Here is an 8,149-nt window from a genome sequence, read left to right on the forward strand (position 1 = left end):
TCCTATTATGCAATGCTTCTCTTGGAATGCAAAGCCTTCAGGAATCTTAGTCTTTCTTGGACTAAGAGGAGGAGCAGCTCCTTGACCACACTCATTGGAACTCTCTTAGCAACCAGCTCCCGACTGCAGCAGGAATCCTGCTGAGTCGGGGTGCCACCAGCCTCCTCCTCCACGCCTGTCTGTGCTCCTTCAACATTTCAGTGACTTTGCCACCATCCCCTAGGTGGTGTCTGATCCCCCTGCCCTGCCTTCGGAAGGAATCCTGTGAGGTCCGCTTTGCCAGAATCACCTTTTGTGCCTGATGTTTCCTCTTGAAGTAATTTTCTAATCACTGACTACCCCCCACCCCCACACACCAGGGCTATAACTTCCCACTTTTCCCTCTGTATTCGTAGCTGAGCCCTGTCTTGCTCCCTAATTACAAAAACCCGTTGTTGTAGCCCTCCTTATCAGATATATGGTTTGCAAATACTTTTCCTGGTGTGGTATTTCACTCCTCCAACATTGCATTTTGTCAATCTTTTAATTATTGTGAGTCTGACAGATGGAAAAGTTGTCTCATTGGCTGATTTGTATTGTGTTTTCCCCAGGTTGAACACATTTTTATACACTATTAGCTGTTATCGGTGCTTCTAATGTATGTTGCCTGGTCCTGTGTTTTGCCAAGCTTTGTTACTTTACTTTAAAAAAAATCTAGCTAACAAACATTTGGATACAATAGTCTGTTCTGGCCCCCCTTCTGGCTGATACACCTTCGTAGGACCTGAAAGGCTAGGCTCCAATTCTTCAGGTTCTAAGGCAGGGGTGTCCAACCTGTGGCCTGCGGGCCGCATGAGGCTAAGGATGGCTGTGAATGTGGCCCAAACAAAATCGTCAATTTACTTAAAATGTTATGAGATTTTTTTGTGTGATTATGTGTCATAATGTATTTAATGTGTGGCCCAAGACAACTCTTCTTCCAGTGTGGCCCAGAGATGCCAAAGTGTTGGACACCCCTGCTCTAAGGGGATTTCCTAGAATGTAGCTCTGTAGGGCGAGTGGGCCCCAACCCAGCGCCAAGTCTGTGGGCTCCCACCTTCCATCTTTTTCCCCTGAGGTAGAGCACAGGGCGCCCAGGCCATGACTCTCACAACCCCCACCCCAGCCCTGGTGACCAGGGGAGCCCAAGTCCCAGTAGAAGGGGGCAGACTCTGGTGGGCACATGGCCATGGCCCTGTGGCCCCTTGCACTGCGTTCCACGCACAAGGGTGAGACCAGTGCAGGTTCAGAGCTGGCATAGGGGCCTGTCTTGCAGGGGGTCTAATGAGGAATCACTTTGTAACAAAAATCGATGTACGCAGAATAAATGCTATTAGTAGTGACTTTAAAAATGGGAAAACCCTTCATCATAATGTCCACACAGTTAACTGGCAGAGAAACTTCTATAGCCACTCACAGGTCTGCAGCCCTGTTCCATCAAGTCCAGGTCAGTTCGACCCCAGTCCTCATATTTGCTGATTCCTGGCTGTGGCTGTCAACTGTCATATCAGCAGAGTTGGTCTGAGGGTAGGAATTTCATTTTTGAAAATGTAAAATAACTTGACCTTGAGGAGCTTGCTGGGGATATCAAACTAAATTTAGAATGCAAGTCTTTTAAAATTTTATTTATTTATTTTTAGAGAGAGGAGAAGGGAAGGAGAAAGAGAGGGAGAGAAACATCAGTGTGTGGTTGCCTCTCGTGTGCCCCATACTGGGGACCTGGCCCGCAATCCAGGCATGTGCCCCAACGGGGGATTGAACCAGTGACCCCTCGGTTCACAGGCCCACACCCAATCCACTGAGCTACACCAGCCAGGGCTAGAATGCAAGTTTTAAATACAATTGACCACAAGATTAAAGGCTACAAATGTAAAGGACGGTCACTGATCGCCCCCAGAACCCCAAACAACACAAAACCAAAACAAGGAAACAGAAACAATCAAAAGCCAGGCAGAAAGCAGGTAGTTTGCCAAGACCAAGCCCGATTAGCCTCTGGGGAAACTTCATATAGATGTATGGATTTTAGGAACAGGATTTAACCGAGTAGGTCAGAGCAATAGGGGAAAAATTTTTAGGAAAGTTCAAGTTCATTGTGGGCCTTCAGAGAGGACATAATGCTAATAATTAACTTACCTTAAACCAAGCCTGCTTAATGCCATATAATGCAATCAATAATTATGCTTTATTGTTTTTGTAATTTAGTTAGCTTCCTTTGTCTTCCAGTGTTAAAAACAGTAGAGAAAAACATGTAAATTGTCAGAGGTAGTCCTGATACTTCCTGCTCATTCAGTTTTGATAGGCAATTGTTAAGATCAGTCTGCTGAGTGGTTTTCCTTGAGGGATGTAAATGAACATCTTTGTGTAAGCGAAATAAACACTTGGGCTTGGATTGTGACTCTCAGCTGAGGAGCGGCCTGGGCCCACTCACCTCAAGCCTTCCGGGTGTCTTGTGTGCCGCGGATCTGGCTCCCCCAGAGCACTGCGTAGGGGGCAACAGAAAACTCTTCTGTGAAAGCACTTTGAAAAGCACAAAGAGCTGGCACTCATCTCAGGGCGTGGTTGTGAAGATTAAATGAATTAATATTTATTTGCCTGGTGCCTGACATTGGGTAATTGCTCAGTGAGTGTTATTGTTATCTCTGCTTTTCCCATGTAAACCCACACCAGTGAACAATATTACATCTTGGGGAATTAGAAGATAAGTACATGGGAACATTAAATTCAGCCTTACAAGTGGATCAGTTAAAAGTTGTCTGACAGCCCTGACCGTTGTGGCTCAGTGGGTTGGGTGCCTTTCCTTTAACTGAAAGGTTGCCAGTTCGATTCCTGGTCAGAGCACATGCCTGGGTCTTGGGTTCAGTCCCCGGTTGGAGTGCAAGCAGAAGGCAACCAATCAATGTTTCTTTCCCTCTTTTTCTCCCTTCTCCTCTCTCTAAAATAATAATAAAGAATAAAAATATAAAGCTCTCTGATATTTGCAAATCACTTGCCCTTTAAGTCATTTTTGTCTTATTCTTTTGCATCCAGTAACACCATACTAAAAAAATGAATATTTAATGTGGACTTCCTATTAAAAGCAAAGCCTCTATTTTATTGTGTGCTTTGCTTTGCTTCTTTGAGTGAAGGCATCTGTAGCAGCTGATTCGGAGCAAGAGCACGGCGTCCTCATGCATTTCCCCAAATTCCCACAGGAGGGCAGGGCAGCACCGTGAAATGCACACCAGCCCAGGTGAGCTGCCTTTGTTGCCTCGCAGGGCCCTGCAGTCTAACCTGAGGCCCTGCAAAGGCTTTGTTTGAAGTTGTGCCTATGAAATTTACAGCTCATTCCTGAAGGACCTTCATGCCCTCTGACACTGTGTGTGTGTGTGTGTTCAATATTATCCAAAGGACAATGGCCTTGTGTTTATTCTGTAAAACTGGCTTTCATTTTGTCTGATGCATTCCTTTGTGAGAGCAACCCGGCCTTCTGCTGGAGACCACCACTGGTTTTGCTGTTGTGACTGAGTAGCCCTTTCAGAAAGTATCCACCAGATGCTCCTGCTGGTCTTTTCTCTCCTGCGTGTAGGAGCAAAATTACAAAAGGATGCATCTGAGTCTTCCACATTGTTTTCACAGCTTGTTTGACAGTTACACAGGGATTTAGATGTTTTGTTCAGGCTTTCCCTACCTCCTGGCTTCTAGAGTAATCTTTAGGTAGCTCTCTGTGTAGTCACTGGTAAATTAATATACCAAAGATAGTAAATGGCATATATGGGCAAAATATTCTAATGACTAGTGTAAACCTAATCACTTACTATTTATCTTTTCAATCCTGGCAATGTTTTTAAACAAGTTCCTGCTTTTGTTTTTATTTTAAAGACTTTATCTTCTATTTTTAGAGAGAAGGGAAGGGAGGGGAAAAGAGAAACATCCATCAGCTGCCTCTAGCATGCCCTGCCCCAATGGGCCAGCGCCCTGAGCGGGGAATCGACCAGTGGCCTTTTGCTTTGTGGGATGATGCCCACCCCACTGAGCCCCATCGGTCAGGGCGACCACAGCATTTTGCTTCTCTACCTTGCTCTCCATAAAGCATAGGACCTCCACTGACACCAGTATTTTTCTATGATTTAGTTAATGCAGAAAAAAAAGACTTTCTAAGCTCTATTTTAAGCAAGTTATAATGTATGGTGTGTGTGTGTGTGCTAGGGATTATTTGGCGGACTCACATGTAAGTCAGTGAGCATTTGTTGAGTACCATGTATCGAACATTCTGCTGATGGGGGGACTTCAAATAAGCACAGAACGTAGGCTTTATGAACGTACAGTTTAAAGTTGAGTAATAACACATAGGAGATAAGACCTGGTGTCAGACAGCTTTTAGCATTGGAAATTTTTACCTTTGAAAATGGGTAAGCACTAAGGTTTTTCCAGTTCTAAAAATCTGGTTCTATGACTTAGAGGACAAAGGAAAAGAGTATATGATCAGATGCTAAATTTTAAGGCCTTGAAAGCTTTATGATGACAATGATTCAAAAGTCATTTTTTTCCCTCAAAAACTGTTAGTAATGAGTAATTAAGGTACAAAAGGAAGAATTCTTATTTTTTCATTCCTTTTGTTAGAAAAAACATAACCAGAGTTTTTCCAACCTCTGTGAGCTTTTTACTATATTCTCAACAAAAAGTGCTTAGGGTAAAAATTGAGCATTGTAAACCTTTCCCAATGCCGTATAAAAGCATATGAATTATCTTAAAAGCCAGCTTCCATTTTCATGTAGTCATCAAGTATTTTGGGGGGCCACCTACTGGGTGCAAGCCACAGAGAATGGAAAGGCGAATAAGAATAGGCTTTACTGTTCTACATTATACATATTAAATTTATATATTTCTTGTGAGTTATAAGGGAATGTACTAATTGTGGAATATACTCTGCCTATGGTTCTCTCTCTTGGGATAACAAAAACACAGGGCATGACTCTCTTGTGCATCCACATAACAGACCAACATCATTTGCGGGGCCTCAGAAGTCAGTGGCTACTCTCAGGCCACAATTTCAACATTGGCAGCATCCTCTACACAAATGACTTCCGAATCCACATCTCTATCTTTAACATGTCTGAATTCCAGTCACGAAACTCCAACTACTTAGTGGAAAGGCACTTAGATATCCTGCTCACCTCAGCTGAACTTGACTGTGACATTATTATTCATGGCCCCTGCTCCCAATAGAATTCTCTAATGGTGGGCACCAGCATTGTGTGTTCACCTATGGCTGAAACTTCTGAGCTGTCTTAGACTCCTTCCTTCTTCCTTGTATCAGTTGGTAAGACCCACCAACTCTTACTTCATATTTTCCCTCGTACCAGACTCCTCTTTTGACTTCTGAAGTCAACACTCTAAATTATTACCTGTCTCTCACCTCCTCACCTTCAGGCTGTCTGACCTCTCATCTAGCCAGCCATCATTTTTATATTAATTTTTCTCTAACGGCATTTCTAATTCAAAGATATTATAATTCTATTACTCAAGAACATTTAGAACTCCCTTGTTACTTGCAAGATTAAGCCCACACGGGCATTCAAGGATTTCCAGCCCAGTTCCAACACACATTTCCAACGATGTCCTCCCTTATGCCCAGACCAGGACCCTGCAGCAGACCTGGCCGTGCCTTCACGCTCTTCTGCATGTCCTTTGTCTGCTGTTTTTCTCTGTATTCATGTGTCAATCGTGTCTCCAAGCTGAGCCCAGTTATCTCTTTTTTTTCAGTTGAATCTTCTGTGATTGCTCTGTACACAGTGGTTTCTTCATTGGCTGAATCAACAGCCAGCTCCGTGCTCATATACGGCCTTGTGGTGTGTATGATGCTAACAATCCTCCCACTTAAATGGAGGTTGCCCATTATTCTTTGTATCTCTTATTGCAGGGAAAGCAGCTCACAGTACGTATTTCTTGGTCAGCCGGCTGCATGAATGACTTAATCAACGGAGAATGAATGAAAGGATAGGCCAAGCTGACTTGGACTCAGTCTTTCACTTAATTTCGACCACTTAAAACTTCAAGGACAGCATTCTGTTCTTCCCAAATGCTTTGATGGGACTGGAATCAAGGGAGGAAGAAAGTATCATTTCTCCCTCTGGAGGAAATTATAGACTTGGGAAGTTAGTGAGGAAATTTCGGCTCGAGTGCCCAGAGGGTACTGGTAGTCCTACATCCTTCTGAGCCTCTCATCTCTGGGTATCCCACGAAGACTGCAGAACATGTGCAGTGATATAGGAGTTCAAGACTTGCCTTGGCCCTGTCCAGAATAAACTGGAAACCAAAAGTCAACATCCCCGATCTTCTTTCAGACTTCTGGGAAACGCCTCTGCCGTGAAGGCACCAAGCATCCTTTTCTGCAAGAGGTTTGGACAAATAGCCACCAACCCGTGTTAGGTATTCATTTGAGCTGTCAGCTTCGGTATGGGGCACTCTGTCCTTAGAGGTGCCCAAGAGCGTGGCATGGTGAGACTCACCTTAGGACTCAGGCCCAAGAGTTTGCCTGCCTAGATGGGCACCCATACAAGTCCACATCGCACTCAACGGTCTATTCAATCACTTTCTACGGGGAATGGGACTGATCAGAAGCCTGATTAACTCACTCTGTGTCCATCCTCTTTAGTGACAATGGTATGTTCCATTTAGGCTTATCTATTTGTGTGGAGTAAGCATGATGAGATATTAAAAAGTTATTTTGTTTTATTATATTTTGATATTGTTTCACTGTGCTGTGGTTCAAGAAGTGAAGTGAATTTGACTGAAGACTTTCATTCTGTTACTAGTCAGCTGCCTGTGTACATGCGTTCAATGTTTCCTCTCAGCCCTGCTTCCACGGTCGTCACTGCTTTGGATCTGTCTGCTGTTGACCAACCAAGCTGACCCATAGCAGTTCTAATACTGCAGCTTTCTATGGCTGGTTTCCTACGCAGTAGCCAAAGGGACTTCCTCTCCCTTCTCACACGCTTGCTGTGTGGGAAGGAAAGGAGCCCGCTGCTGACACTGTGATAATGTTTTAGAGTGAGGCTGGCATTTCACACTAATCAAAGAATGTGTACCCAGTTCCCTGTTCTCAGCAGCAGGTGTGCTAAGCCTGCAAACATTCCTCTGTTTTTCCTTAGGAAACTACTGAAGAGCACTGTATCTGAGCCTCTGCTCTGCTTCTTTAAAGCCCAAGCAAAAGGGTTATGTTTGCTTAGTGTCCCCCTCCAAAAATACTGCCTCTAGAACTACACTGCATTTCCCAGACCTTGAGGATTCAAAGGTGCTGTGATTTCTAATGAGTCTTGGTCAACTTAAACAGATGCCTACTTAGTATCAGCAGCACTGTGGTGACAGAAGCACATCATGAGACATGAATAAGATTCATAAAAATGGACACATAGTATGAGATTTTGAAAATGACTCTTTTGACTAGGAGCCATTCATTCATTCATTCATTCAACAAATAATTCCTGAGTACCTACTTTGTGCCATGCACCATGCCAGTAACTGGGGATACAAGGGTGAACAAGGTAAGAAAATGCCTCATCTTCCTGCATCTTATGTTTTAGTAGGCAATACAGACAATAGGCAAGTAGACAAGTGAATAAATAACATAAATGTACATATGTGTACATTGTATTATGTGTTAAGGAAATAACCAAGCATTGTAGCTGGGTGGTCATGGAAGACTTCTCTGAGGAGGTGACATTTATGTTGAGATTTGATGACTGTAAAGAAATTGACAACATGAAAAGTAAAGGAAGAGATTCACCAAAAGATGGAAAAGTGTAAAGACCTTAAAGAAAAAGTGGAACTAGGTGAGTGGAGAGATGGGTAAGATCCGAATTATGTTGAGAGAACCCTGAAGGACACAGGATGGAAAGTGTTTACTGTGGAACCCTAAGTAGAGTGCAGAGGCTTGAAGGATCGTAACCAGTGTTGTGGTAAGAAATGAATTTCATGTTGAAATTCTGTGAAGGTGGGAATGAGGAAAAGGTCAGAAGCAGGCCAATTGGGACAAATGTGCTGAAATGTCTTCTGTTTGCTCCTACAGGTCTTCCGTATACTCTGTCCTAGGTGGCTACTCCATTATTTCAACAGGGTTCCCATGCCTTCTGGCTTCGGAAGGGTCTGACCC

Source organism: Phyllostomus hastatus, unplaced genomic scaffold (assembly GCF_019186645.2).
Source record: "Phyllostomus hastatus isolate PE091 unplaced genomic scaffold, TTU_PhHast_1.1 phas_contig_150, whole genome shotgun sequence".
Classification (NCBI taxonomy): Eukaryota; Metazoa; Chordata; class Mammalia; order Chiroptera; family Phyllostomidae; genus Phyllostomus; species Phyllostomus hastatus.